The sequence below is a fragment of the Temnothorax nylanderi genome, unplaced genomic scaffold (assembly GCF_030848795.1).
Source record: "Temnothorax nylanderi isolate EJ_2023f unplaced genomic scaffold, tnyl_v1.0 TNYL_tig0086_pilon, whole genome shotgun sequence".
NCBI classification, from domain to species: Eukaryota; Metazoa; Arthropoda; class Insecta; order Hymenoptera; family Formicidae; genus Temnothorax; species Temnothorax nylanderi.
In genome coordinates, this window is record NW_027249148.1 from 250,335 (window position 1) to 266,162 (window position 15,828).

Here is a 15,828-nt window from a genome sequence, read left to right on the forward strand (position 1 = left end):
GTTTACAAAGAGAATAATTCATCTTTCTTCTTGCATCCTTTTCTACCGTAGAATTATTATAGTTTGCTCTGTTTTCAAGACATTAAATTCTACGACAGCAGTCACGATAATCATATCACTAAGTGCATTTCGAGAGCGTATTACAGCCCAATTTAGCTGCAATTTATTGCATTCAACTGCATTCTCCAATATCATTTTCCATTCTACACAATTCAACGATTTTGTGGTTCCTTGATGCAAGACAGCAAACGAAATTCGTTCATGGCCAACGGAAAAACCGCCGGCGAATGAAGAAATACGGCGATATATAGGAAAAGAGAATTCAACCGCGAATCGCGCCGGAATGTTTCTGTCGGTTCCCCTTTTTGCTCTTGGATTTGCTCCCTTGGCGGTGGACGTACATACAGATGGACAATTCTTGTGTAAACGCAAACGCCAGGCCACGGTGGCCCTCCACTGGTAAAACCTGGTATATGCAAAATACTACGACGAACGCAATTTCTGGTCCTTCACGCGCGCGTTTTCCATCTTCCCCGCTGTTTCACTCTTCGCATCCTCGCGGAAACGAGGCTTTTTCCCAACTGCTTTATTTTGCCGTGATGTCGCTTGAATGCGTGAACACGATGTCATCAACAGCGGGTCAAGCTCGCCCTGTGAATCTCGCTTCGAACGTCATACGAGTGACCAAAGATAAAGGGAATGCAGAAAAATAAATAATAGTAATAGTAATAGTAAGAAAAATAGCTTTATTATTAATAATAAGAAGTATTGAAAATTACATTAATCATGCCTACCTTCGATTATTTTAATGTAAATTAATTTTCTGAATTAATTTTAGTTTTATCTAGATTATCTAGACGGATTATAATATGAAAATCTAAATTGTTGTGCAATTAAATTAAGTACTATTTTTATATATTATACTGAATTGACATATATCTATTAGTACGATATAAATGAAAAAAGTGCGGGACGCATCAAGCTGTTTGACGTTTGAATATAGACAAAGTTAAGTGTGTTTGCTTAAGCTAAATACATATAGGTATCTGTATCGAACGTATCTGTATTTGATGTGAAATAGGAAGAAAGCGATAGAGAGACGGAGGAAAAATACGCAGGGATATAGGTACGGTATGGCGAAAGTATTTTATTGAAAATTGCTCGGCGTGCTACAAAGGTTTCGTTTGTGTGATATACGCGCGTATTTTATATGCACGCTTGTCACAGTTATCAGCAAGCTTCTAACGTCTCGCGTGAGTTAACTTCAGAAGGCCGTACCCAGATAACGCGAGCTGCTTTGATAAATGGGAGACATGCGAAAAGTTCACAAACCTTTCGAGAAACTTTCTGCCAAAGAAATGACAACTCCAACTCGCTGCAAGAATAGTGATAGGATTCCGCTAGTAGCGTAGAACTTTCAGCGACATTCTGTGTGCGTAACGCAAAATATTTGAAAATCCATCAATTGTCCCCCTTCTTACAAAACTTTTCTTTATCCCTTAACATCTAACATATTTTCAAGTCTTAGGAATAAAAAATGTAAAGTATATTGAATTAAATATGTGTGACTTGCATATTTTATATATCATTTAGTTTTTAGTTAATCATAATTAAGCGAAACAAACAGCGCAATGGATTTTAAAATATTAAAACTACCGCTTTTTTATTTGTGTGTTATAATATTAATCGTATCGCAAACGTTATTTTTATTTTGATTTGTCAGAAATAACAATAGGCTTTGACGCAGTTAAGAAAAGCATGGAATATAGGTGAAACGTAATACGTGTTCGCGAAATAAAATCGATAAAGACGGTAATTTCGATGCCTCCGTAGCTTCGAGAATCAGAATCGAGTACCTAGAAACCGTCTTCGATGAACAGCTTCGCAGCAAATTACTTGGGAATGCCGTTCACGAATGTTAGCGGAAAAGCGAGAAATCGGTCCTTCTATAAAACGATTGAAGCGTGCGGTAATTCTGAAAGAGAAAATTTCGATGAAAGAAACGGGCGGCCAAAGCGTTCATAGAGAAATTTGAACGGCATCCTTTTCTCTCCGATCTTTACGAGGAAAGCGCGAGAGAGTACATATTCAATATATACACATATATCGCATTATATGTATATGTATATATACGGCGTTGCCTAAAATAACGACACATTCCGCTCGATTGAATTGAAAATTCCGCCAGAACAGACCAATAGAGATATTATTATTTGAATTCTAATTCGATGAGAGTACGTAATTTTATAATTATACATGTACGCTTGTGACGAGTCCACAAAACGAAGCGCAGAATGCGCGATAATAATCCAATTATTGAAACTAATCTAAAACAAGAGGATATCATTTTCATACTTTGCTTTGTAATACGTTAAATATTTCGTGAGGCTCGCAGCGCTTGTTTTTTTTTTGCGACCTACAGCGTTTGTGTATACACGAGGTCACCGCGCTATCACTCGCGCGGTGAAGCTCGAGACGGTAGGCAGCAGCGCGAATCGCTCCCCGTATTACGCTACATTATCCCTCGAAACACGGTCGCATGATTAGAAATTATCGATCCGTACAACTAATAATCTCTCGTGATTAGCGATTCACAAGTGTGTCGAGGAGATTGTCTTTCGAAGTACCTAAGTGTCTCATACGATTTATACGTTTGAAATATCGAAATGATAAGCGGTGGGTGTGGCAAATTATTATTTACCGGGGTAAATTGCTCGCTTAACGATGCTGGAATTCACTTAGGATACATCTCGAAACGATTATGTTATTCAGAGTGCGGAAAATAGCACGAAAGTAGTCGGAGCAACAGGTATAACATCGCCGCTCTGCGGATGGCGGTGTGGAATTGACCGTACGATTTTCGAATTTCTTCCACTGTTACAGATTCGTTCGTTGCATTAATTTGCGAGACGTCGCGGGTGTCCAACGAATCGTATGTTTCGCGCGACATTGTATTTTTCTTTGTGTTATTTCTTTATCTCATTATAAAATTCGCATCGTTGAACGGTGAATGATTATATAACGAGAGTGCCGTACAAAATCTCACGCAATCGTCGTATGCTAGTAATTAGTGCCAAACACGATCGTAATTAACTCATTTCCGTGTTTCAGCGACTGTGTTTCCGAGAGTGTTGAGTGAGGAACTACCTACAGAGGAATCTGAAAAGAGGCCAGGAAAACATCGGACGACGACGAGACAACTTTGAAGTGAGTACTTTGTTATTTATTTCTTATTTGCTACTTTGCAAAACTTATTCCTGTTTACCAGGATTCTTTATTCTCATTTGAGCGAGGTTTAAAGAAAAGACGCTTATTTATGAAAAATGGGTGCTCAATGAAAAAAGGGAAAAGGATGATTTTTTTCCGAATGTGCGAATAGTAATTTATTGACAGATTAAGTTGATTTTATCGGAGTATTATAAAGAAAAAAAGACACTAAAAGTAATTAGAAAAAGTAATTAGATGCGAATAGCTGTTAATTATCTTTTATTGATTTATGAATTATGATATTTGAATTACTGTTAAAATTCAATAATTAAAAGTAGTACATATTTTCAAATCTTATCACCAAATATTCATATCCATTCGTTGTTCATTCAATTATGCAAAATTATGGATGCGTAACCAGGCGTACCGTTATACATATATCTATGGACCTAGTAAACTCGATAATGAGCTGCAATTGCGGATAATAGGATTAATCGATTCAATTATCAACGGTTATATTTATGATTTCTTTCAATTTATTCGATATTTGCGATATAATCCCGTAAGCATATAACAAGTATCTCTTATTGGTTTCGCAAAGGGTAAGATTTTTTTTTAATATCCAAAGAATAACGAAGATTTGAAAATAATATGAGGCCAATTATGCACATAATATATAAAATATTACCTTTATCACGTACAATTTGAAAATTTATTATCATTTAGTTTAATTTAATATGTGTAGGAGGCAATAATTTTTTATTAGTAGATTTTTAAGCTAGCTTTTTTTCTTTCTTCTCATTATATAAAAAAAGAAATAAAAATTTGGTTAAATTTATTTAAATAATTAAGGACTAAAACAGATATAAAAGCATTTTTCGTATAAAGCATAGACAAATTGTACGTTTCAACAGAAATATGCAAAAATCTTGATTCTCTCTACAATATGATTATAAAAGAGGAGATATTTTCTACGGGAGGAGAGGAGAGAGAGAGAGAGAGAGAGAGAGAGAGAAGAAATATTCAACAAAACTCGTTGATCGCATTCGATTATTCTGCTCTCGTAGTCATCAGGAAGCGAAATTTTGCCTCTCTCTCTCTCTCTCTCTCTCTCTCTCTCTCTCTCTCGAAGATAAATATTATTTTTCTCAACTCGCGCTCACATCCGTGACACATCTATCCGTTCCAAATTCTTGCAGATCCGGCGTTGACATTTACTGAACTAATCTATCTCCGACGCGCGTATTGTATTTCGAGCTTTTAACGAAACCCACCGTGCGTTTAAATCAAATCCCGAAATATCCGGAAAACTTTTGGCGAGGAGGAGGCAATCGACTGGCTCCGAAATGCAAATTCCTACAGGCATATATCTTTGTCTTTTTTCTCTTCCCCTTCAGCTCCTCTTCTCTCTCTCTCTCTCTCTCTCTCTCTCTCTCTCTCTCTCTCTCTCTCTCTCTCTCTCTCTTTCTCTCTTTTCCTCTCGCCCTCGCTCCCGGGGTCGCGTTAAAACTTGGACCGAGTATCCGTCGTTTCCGAATTTTTTTTATTTTTTTGTTATTGTTTTCACTCGATCGATGCGTGACGATGCATCGTCTCTACTTCCGTGCGAGCGTTCTGCAATCGCTCCAACCTAACGCACGACGGATTTTCGCGTCGACATATGGATCAGAAACACACATATATATATAGTATTGACGTTTGACTGGTCCGACAAACTGATGCAGTTTGTGTGGCTCCACTCAGTTGATCTTACTATTGGAAACTGTCAAAAGATATAACGGATAACATACAACGGCGCGAACGAAACATTTCACGCAGATTGGAGCAAATTTGTTTTCGAATACATTTTGAAGTCTCTCTCCAATAATGAAATTATAATCTTATAATTATTTGAAGATTTAATGCTTGAGTTTATATATAAACAGGAGGGACTATATTGCAATTGCGTAAATTAGTACGGCCATTCAATGAGAAAGAATATTTGCGATATCTTTCCGTTTTACAAATTGGCGCAGCGATGTGCAAACTCTTTATATCTTACCTCCTTCTTTTAAACGGATTAAATATAAGATAGCGCGCGTAAAAATATAATATCTATGATCTTAAGAATTTAAAGTACAGAAAAATGCTAACGATAAACGATAAGCGCAACAAGTGCAGCACTTTGCTCAGCGAAGCGATTAAAGGCGGCTGCCTTTACTCCGAACGAGTCTTTTGTCTTCTTGCGCTTTATGTAAAAATGAGGGTATTTTATCTTGAACGTTTCTTTGAACGCTATAAATGACGCTATAAAGCCTCGTCCGATCAATCGACGACTGTTTCGCGGAGATTGAGATTAAATCAGGAACGTTCAATTCGGAAGCAATCGATACGTACTCTAGAGCAATCTGAACGCTCCACCGGGCTTGCAGGATATCACAAATACAAGCAAAATACATTTCACGTGACATGCGAATTCTATATTGTCGTTAAATTCGTAAATAAATTCAAGTAATCCTCGATTATTTAAGGAGATGCGGAAAAAGGACAAATAAATCTTATACATCTTCTCACAAGTGTCTACTCGAGAATTGGAATTCGATGGCGCGGATATATCCGGATTATCAATGCTCATGATCTCCGTTTATATTCGCACACCTGCTCTCGTATTTCGTAATTAAGTTTAATAAAATGTAGTTTAATATAGAATACAATAGAAATGAAGATATTCTTTCCCTAACAAAGATCCGCGCTTATTGTTAGTCAAATGCATATATTCCGCGGCGCTAATCAATCATGCGAGCCTGGGGACTCAATCCGATATTCGAATATCTAATGTCAAAAGTTATTTTAAATAGAACTTATTCGCGCAGGACAAATTTAAACTCGGTTCGAGCTACAAAATTCATGGGTAGTTCACTTGCACGTGCACGATCGAAATATAAATTATTCCGGCGTTCGAATTCGCGCACTTGGTCGTTAAAACAACATGCGGCGTATTTGGTTAACCATAGTAGCGAAAGAACGCGTATAGCGGGTGCCGCGAAAATATCGTTAACAATTAATAACGATTCGGAGGATTTCACGCGACCGCGCATGAAATTCCTGTCCGAGGAAAAAATATTCTCTCAACGGTTCACGACAAATAATCATAAATCAAACGTACAATATTGCGATATGCTTTGGATATTCTTATAGATTCTCCGAAAGAAATACGAGCCTCTGAAAGTCCGTATCGTCGACGATACACGTTTTCCTCTTTTATCACTGTCGCCGTCGCATAGGATCCGCATCTTCTTGACAGAAAAATACCGCCGTTCAGCTCACCGTTTGTCGTTCTGTTATTGGTCGCGCAATTGCGGATAAACATCACCGACGATTAAACGAAAGCGCAATTCGCGTTTAACGCGCAATGATAAAATACCTCGCGTTTAAACGAAGCGAAAAACGAACGTTTTGGAGCAAGCGTTTTCTACTGGAACAACTGAAACGTGCAAAATTGAAATTCCTATTAAAGGGGCAGCAACATCATCCGTGCTTCAACTCCGCTTGAACGTTGGATGTTGGGGCATGTACTCTCTGATTCTTTTTGATTTTTGTAACATAGCACTTGAAATTAATTCATTTTTCTTAAATATTTAAAGCAGTTATAGATTTATAAATTTATAAATTTATAAATACGCTTTCAAAAATACGTACATAATGTATCAGTTATAATTATAAATAATAACTAATATATTAAAATTTATTCAACATGCCATGTATTTTATGAATTTCAAATATTTCGACAAATTTAAGTTTTTGCATGTAATATAGATAATATGTGAATTAATTATATAATTATATAATGTAGTTATAATATACAAGTGGAATAGAGAGAGAAATGTATTATACAAGCAACATTTATCTCATATTTGATGTAATATATTATAAAATAATGTAACTTTTATAAAAAGACTTACATATATATATATATTGTTATTAGGATGCAATTTTTCTGATTACGCACGCGAAGTAATAACAAATTAATCACGAATTAGTAACAAGTCACTGAATATGAAGACAAGTTAACAATAATATTACCCCCAATTTGCACGAATATTGCTTCAGTCTTGTTTAGTATGTGAGAGCGTATTTTTCACAATTTCATCACCGTGACGAGCCCTTGCGGCTGAACATTCTCTCCATGTACGATCTTTGAGCGCGATTTGAGAGGATCTTGACGTTCGACGATTACCACCTTGTCGCGAGGCAAGGAGGATTTGAGCGAGAATCTTGGTTAGCGAGCAAATCGAGCGAGCCGCCGCGTACCCGACTGCAGGACGAGGAGCTCGACCTTATATCCATTGGCAACTTACCTTGACAAGCTCTTGGATAATGGAGATAAGCACGAAAGTCGTTGACGAAATCGGTTGCCAAGAGATTATCTTCCGAATGTTCAGTTACAAACTCTTAGACGTCGTGCACTCGCAATGGCGGTTCTCGCGCCGCGCGAAAAGAGTATTACCTTCATGATTCCGAAGGAAAAACGTGAAAATGCTGTCGGTTGAAAATGTAATCGAATAGCTAGCCAGAATAGAGGCTTGATACCAATCTTTTGTCACGTCATTAAATCAATTTCGCGATATAACACATAATTATTTTATTTATATATCTTAATAAATTTAATTACTGACATATACGGTACACGTAAAAATTAAAATATTTATCTGTTTAATTCATCATTAAATTATCAATGAAATTCGAAATACATACCTACATTAATTCTATGCATTAATTTATTCTTTAAAAATCATTCTAAATAAGCTATATTGGCTAATAGTAATCAATGTTATTCGTGTTTAATTTGCCTCTGAGCATACAATATTCCAATATTATATAATAAATTATATCGATGTTAATTAATAGATATTTAATATTACATTCTTGTAATTAGTTTCAGTTGTCTTTTATATAGGATAGCCTACATAAATCATTTCATTACCAATTTTCCTCACCCGTAAATTTTTAAATATTTTAGATTAATTTTAGGACAATGATAATTTGCCTCGTGCTCGATTATAGCTCAAAAATTTTCAGGTCCTTTAACCAATGTGTTTACGGTGCTTTAATATCGCAGCGTTCAATAATTTTACAGCCAACTATAAAGATAAAATTTAATACAGGGAGATTCACATAACTGATTTTTTGATACCTACTGATATTGTTGTAGTGTAAATGAAACGAATTACATGGATTTTTATCATTAATTATAGTAATAAATGTTTTTTTATACACCCTTATTAAATACAATCGAGAAATGATATGTAACTCCGCGATATTAAAGAAAATTAGAAAGAAAAGAATTATATATAATTAAGTAACTAATTAAAAAGTTATTTTGCTGCTTTATTACAAATGAGGTAAAAATATGATTGTGCTCAGAACGGTGTACTATTGCAATAAAGAATTCAATGAAAGAGAGACCAAAGAGTATTGATTACATGGTTAAAATGGAACATACGAATAAATCAGTTCACACTTATCGAAGCATATGCTTTAAGAAATAAGTAAAGATATAAAGCATTTCCTTCAAGTTTCTATTATTTGCTTCTATTAGTAAGAAATTGACAAATATTCTGTGGAAGAATGTAAGAAAAGACACATTTGTATAGCTAGATTCAACATCTTTTTTTTTTACTACAACGACATTTACAAGCAACTATTTTAGAACAAATTCTTCGTGGTAAATGCGAAAGATTATTCACGACTAGCATGTGTTTCAGAAACGCTTTTATCTTATGCTTTTGCTTTAAAAAACTAATGCTTTCGTCTCTACTACCTTCTGCTAAAAAGCATTTATCTCTTATTCCCATACGACTCATTTTGTACATTACACTCATTTGTCGGTTTGCATCTGTTTCTGGTTTCATTTTGTACCCCGATAAATTTTCCCTCGGAAACTATATCTCTGATAGACCTTCCACACAACTATCGACCACGCGCTCGCTTGCAAACGTCACTGATTATTATTAATTAGCGACCCGCGGTAGGTGGTGCATTGGGCGCGTCATTAATCCAGGAAAGATGTCGAATTTTGATAAACGCTCGACACCGAAAAGCGAATGGCGGTAAATATTCGTCATTGGAACGGTTCGACGCGTTCGCACGTTTTACGAGCCAGCGAACATTTCGGTCGCACCAGCTATTTCCGACGTGTCAGAGGCGAGAGGGGAATATTTTTTTGCATGCAGGTCGATTTAATGTCTCTTCATTAGTCAGCGTTATTTTTCCCTGACGACCTTATCTAATACACGGTTCGATTAGATACTCGATTAGTATGTTTCGTTCGCGCGTTACACGTGCTGTCGGTAATCCGAAAAATATGTACATATTATTTAACTTAATCTAATGACACTGATAGAATTGCATGCTCTACAAAATACTTGCATTATTATTATTCAAAGCTATTATTTTGAGTTATATATTATTTTAACAGAATATTATTTTTATTTAAAATCAAATAACTTATACCGTAAAAACTTAACCGTAACATAAACAACTTATTTTTATATAAAAATGTTTTTGTCGATCTTCCTGTTTATGTATATCTTCTTCTGATCAAGAAATATATTTTCCTACAACTTTTTAGTTAGCAATATTAAACTTGGTAACTTCTACTGACAAACATAAATAAATTTATATTTACAAATAAAGTGGTAAAAATATTCTCGTAGTAACTTACGAAAGTATTCATACAGGTTTTTATTTAGTGTATTTTTAAAAAATTATGCAAGATTATACAAGAAAATTACATTTTTATAATATATAAAATAAATTTAAATCACAAATAATATATAATTTATTATAAATATGTTATTAATAACATTTACAGTTAAAAATTATATTATTGATCTTATTGGGAACTATTAATAGAATTTATTGCCAATAACTGAGTTTCTATCTATATAAATTGCTACATTTTATTGGTTGACACATTACAAGAATCGTAACTGTATTTCATACACCTTAATGTAAACAGAAAGTCCAAAAAGATGGCAGATACTAGGTACTATTGCTCCAAAGAGCTAATAAAACACCCATGCACATAAACATGTATAAACAAACTTTATTACTATGTGGGCCAGTCGGTCATAACTCGACTTCGTAATTTGAATTCTCTTGAGTGTGAACAGCTCACTAGGTTTATAACGGCAGTAGAAATAAATGTAATGTACATAAAACGTGATCTTTATCTTGTCGTTGAGACACGAAAGCGCCAACAAGTGTATCGCGGTAATAAATTTTATATTAAAAAATGAAATTTCTTGTTTAATTTAATATACGTCGCGCTAGTTAAATAATAAGAATTTCTAATTATCGTATAACTTCATCCTGCTTACATTTTCTTCACCTATGATCTTGCGATGTAATAATTGTTAAAAAATATATTTTATTTTGTATATAAAGTCTCTGTTACATTATACATTTTAATATATATGTAATATACTATATACGTTAAAGTTTAAAACGTAGTTCTTTTAAATTACTTTGCAAGACATGAAGAGAGTCGGTTCAGTTATTAAATCGAAATTTCATTGATTAAGATCAGTAAATTTATTCTTGTCTCTCCTTCTTGAAAAAGGGCAGTCACTGAAAAGCGAAATGTGAAATTCAGGGAGATACTAAAATATTTGCTGGAGGATATGAATTTCTGTACATCTTACTTCTATTCTCTTCGCGTTTTCTTCACCGTGGCAGAATTGAGACGTCTTTGCGAGCGACACGAATGTGTCTCTCCGCAATCTCGCGTGTTTACTGACTGTGAGATATTCGATATACCAGTGGGACGGATGATATGGTACGTGGGTGTTGCCTCGAGTATACATTCGCTTATCCGTCATCCAAACTCCATGTAATAACTGTTTCATGACCAGAAATACTCGCGAAGATTTTTCTATCGACTTCGAATATTTCAAATGAGATACGTTTCTAAGAGAGCCGTATTTCCACGGTACAAAAATAATTGCATTTCGTGTAAGCAAAGACAAATAAAAATTTACAACTATTTAATTAAAGTACACATTGGAAAAGTTAAGAACGCTAATAACGCGAAATGATTAATAGCTTCATTTATGAGATTAATTAATTGTCATCCCATATTATTGTTTATTAATAAAAAAGAAATTATATTCGTTAATTGCGTGAACGAAAATGCGCGAGCAGTTATGAAGCACAAAGGAATATTTGATTCTTGATCAAATGATATTAAGAGAAATTCCATTTATACATTTTAATGTTGTTAATTTATTTATTGGTGGAATGAAAATGTTAAAAAATTAATTTCTCTTACTTCGATTCAGTAATGAAGATAAATCGTGGAGATAATCCTCAACATCCAAATGCATATTTCGCGTATTTCAGTTACAAGTTCGGTTGCAACGGTGAAGGAAAGTGAATAAAGTACGCGTGTAGACAGACAGTTAGACAGTTGGGTCTAACGCAAAGGGAATTCGCTCGTGGGAGCTCGTTTTATTCTACTGCCGAAAAAAACCCGGCACGCTCCACCGCTGCTCGCTTAGAAACTCTTAGAAAAGTCTAAGCTCCCTCACAGGGTGGTGGAAAAACGACGACGAGCGAAAACTTTGGCGGCGCATTAGCATCTTTTATGCGTCCCTCGACGGTGCGACTCGTTCTGCATTTTTTCCTCCCTCCAAAGAAAGGGCCTTTGAATTCCTCGCCTCGCGCCCGCTTTTCTGTGCTCGCCAATTTTCTCGAACACGTCGCAAGCATTATTTTCTCGAGCTACAGCCGCGCATAAAAGCACCTTGAAGCATGCCTCGGGTATTTACAACCGGCGAGGCAAAAATTCGGTTTTTCCGCCGCGCGGTTATTTTTCGCGAGTTCTGAGGCGATGAACCTTTTCAAAGCTGCCCGACTAATTTAACACTTACCGTATAGTACAATGAATCTTGAAGAAAAAGTTAAAAGCCAATGTCGATCAAAAGTTCACTGTATTTATCAAACACGGATAAAAATCATTAAATTAGAATAGATTTTTAAAAATCTTTACGCGCGCAAAATAAATTTTTTTAAATCTTAATTAGTCTTGTAATTATTAAGACAAGATAACTCGAGGAATGTAACATTATTACGCAAGTTGTGGAGTTCTGCATAATTAACAGTTTTTTGCCGTTTTTATATGATACTTGCTTTACATTTAACTAATCTCAGAGAGAGAAAAGAGAGTGCGTGTATTTCTTACCGGAAAGCTCGGTAACTTACAATCTGCGTACCAATTTGCTCCATAATACCGACTTCATTTCAAACTACACATTTTGCGGAGCACTTCTATTGATATACATAAGGGAGTAGACGACATTTTTCATTTCTGGAAAATCCATGGAGTTCCGTCAAATGCTTTAAGGCAAATAGTTGCCATAGCATTTATCATCAGACACGACGTGCCTGTTAAATATTTCTCAGAGTTATGGCAGCAAACTTCATCGCGGCAAAATATTATAGAAATAAGAAAGTAATGCATGCGGCTGCAGCACATGCGTTACGTGTAGTATGATAATGCGAGAAGAAGTATCGTTGTATGCATTAAATTGATCAACGTGCAGTGAGTTTACGTTAATCGCAAGGCAAATCGATTTACAATATTAACGTAATATGCATTAATTCGCTGCAAAATCTTGCACGCAACTTACTTCTTCTCAGGCATCATTTTTTAAATGGTGTCAATAAAAAATTAAGGCGTAAAATTTAAGCTTTTAAGTCTTAAGCCGTAAAAAGTTGACCAATCACAGTTGAATGTGAAAAGAATACTCGACTGTGACTGATCAATTTTTTACGGCTTAAAGCTTAAAGCATTAAAGCTTAAGTTCTACGCCTTAAATTCTCATTGTATAGACTCAACTTCAATGATATTATTACTTAACGGAAGAATAAAGCGCAAATCTATCGAGGAATTAAACCACTCTAATCGATATCAGAACCGAATTTGTGAAACTTACGCTACTTAAAAGTATCCGTTGATACTAAACGAAGCTCATAATGTCGAAGAAAAGAGGGATCTAAGAATGAAGAAAAAAGTGTAATCAGGAGATTAAAAAATTCTTTACCGAACGACCGACTTTGTTCACGCAGAACTTTTTAATCAAATTTGCTCGATATTAACTTCCGTTCGACTTGGCTTAGGGAAAGTCATTCGATCATGACCATTCGAGTTACACTTTCCGCTACATTCCCTTTCACCATTTTTCAATCTCACGACATGTACCTATGTGAAATTTGATGGCATTGAGGAAACCCAAAAGTTTTATTCATTAACGTATGTAAGAGAGCATAGAACTTAATTTTTTTAAATTAATCCTATTGATTTCGTACGTATAAAAAATTTGAAAAATTGGAATGCAACTGGTCCTCATTTCTTTGAGTCTGACTTAATCGTTTACTTTTTGGATCCTTGCTCGTTACTTTCGACAAATTGTTACGCCTGACATTATTGAGGGTGGAAAGTAATAGAGGTTGCAGGCAATGGACGTTTACAAACCGCTGTGGCGAGAGAATACGGCGTTGTACGCGGCGGATTCGCCTTCTCGTAAAGAGGGGCTACATTTAAAAATACCATCGTAATTACCAAACGTTTTGTCTCGGTGTCCTGGGAGTTTAAAAACAGAACCATAAATTTATCTACTAATCCTGCAGTATTCTGCGCAGGAATCTCTTCGTAAAATCGTACGGGTGAATTTAAAGGTGAATAAGTCGCACAAGATAGGTACAGATAACACGATTAAAAATGATTGTTATGTATGTGAACAATTAGTAATACTTTAAGAATGGAAAAATTTATATGTTTTCGCAAATGCTAAATTATTATAGATACAAGCAACAATACTTTATTGAAGATAACTTTGGTAGCACAAAAAACTTGAAGATTTTTAATAGATATATTTAGTTTTGACGACGATAATAAATTACAATTAATTTGCATTTAAGAATTAGCTTCATTGTATTGTTATTAATGCTTCGGCAAAGATATTCATTATATATTTATTATGTACAGCTAACAAAGAGATCAGAAATCTACTTTGCTCTTATCGTTCTTTTTATCTTCCTCTTTCACTTTCTCTTTTTATTTCTTTCATGACAATGTTATCTTTTAGTATGTTACGTAACAACGTTGCTCTCTTTTCGACTTCACATGTACGTCCAGTGGAAAAAGTCTTGTCGTCGTGAAGAGGATGGAAATCAAGCTAGCGAAATATTATGCCGTCGCCAGCTCCGGATTGATCTTTTTCTTTGAGAAGAATTTCCATAAGGAATATATTGTAGTTTTCGTTTGTATTCGGCTCGAATTCTCAAATACGATGTCCATAAGCATGTGCATGCGTTTTTCATAGTGAAGTGAACTGCGAATCGAGCTCGTCCGACACTGTCTTATCCTACTTCTATATACTTTCTCGCTTCTTGCTATATATGGCTTCGAGATCCAACGATTTGCGCGCTCGAATATCGAGCTTCATACTTCACACGATTATTTTCTGCACGTGCGACTTTTTAAGCAAGAACAAGATAATTATCTCACATTCTTGGCTAAGAAGTGTAATCCTAAATTTCAATGTTGTGATTGTTATGGTTTCTATATATTCACGTTTATATACTTCTTAAATTATCTTAATATAAAATTTTTATTTGAAGCGTATAGCTACAACTTTAATAAAGCAAAATGGAATTTAGATTAATATTTGTAATTAAAAAAGATATCTATAATTACGTAATTACAAAAACCAATCTGTAATTACGGATATCACATTTGATCATGTAACAACTTTGTATTAGTATGCATAGCATATTAACAGATTGTTCTTATGCACACATCTAAATCAAACAATTAAGGCGACAAAGACTTTTATCAGAAATTCAGATCGGTTTTGCGAGGAACATTCCTGAAATATATCGTTAACTCGAATGGCACGTGCTTCGAATTTTCGAGTTTGCCGCAGTACGGATACTCCGCCTATGCACGCATACGTGATTTTTGTGAGAAGAAGGCTCGCGGAATGGAGTTTTACTTATCTGTGTTGCACGCCTCGTATCCGTCTCGCATCTGAATCTTCTTCGCGGCGATCGACGTCCCATGTTTGATGACAATAATGACGAAAAAATAATGATGGATGGTAAAAAAAAAAGGGAAGTAAAGCCAACATAATTAAATCGATGAAGTTCAGGCACGGAAAAAATTGCTCCGGCGAAGAAAGTTTTACGCGGCTTCTTACCGAGCGTTAGGGAAACAAGAAAGATTAAAGCAGCGGAGCCGTCCCCCGAGCGTGCTAAGCGGTACTTTAGAACGTGGGTAACTTACGTTTGCGTCACTCTGCTCGCCACGGTTGCCAGGAGAGATCGTTATTAATGCACGCGTTCAGTTCCCAAGAAGTCCCGTGAAACTATCGGGGCTGCGGACGAGCGTGGCGGCTAACAAAGCAAATCTCGTATAAACTCCAATCTCATTAGCATAACGTACTGCTAACTGGTTACCTTACATGCGCACGCCCGCTGTTGAATACGGCGGTATTGTTAGCGAGGGCTTGTACTGACACTTGTCAGCACGAATTGCTGCGTTATTGCTAATGAAATTCGGTGGCAGGCGATGGTGAT

The 15,828-nt window shown here is 35.5% G+C and overlaps 1 protein-coding gene across 6 annotated transcripts in view; it reads right to left on the reverse strand.

The window, feature by feature from the left end:
- Positions 1–15,828, reverse strand: part of Dop2r (dopamine D2-like receptor) — a 205,863-nt gene that overhangs the window by 132,507 nt on the left and 57,528 nt on the right. The window lies entirely within an intron of this gene.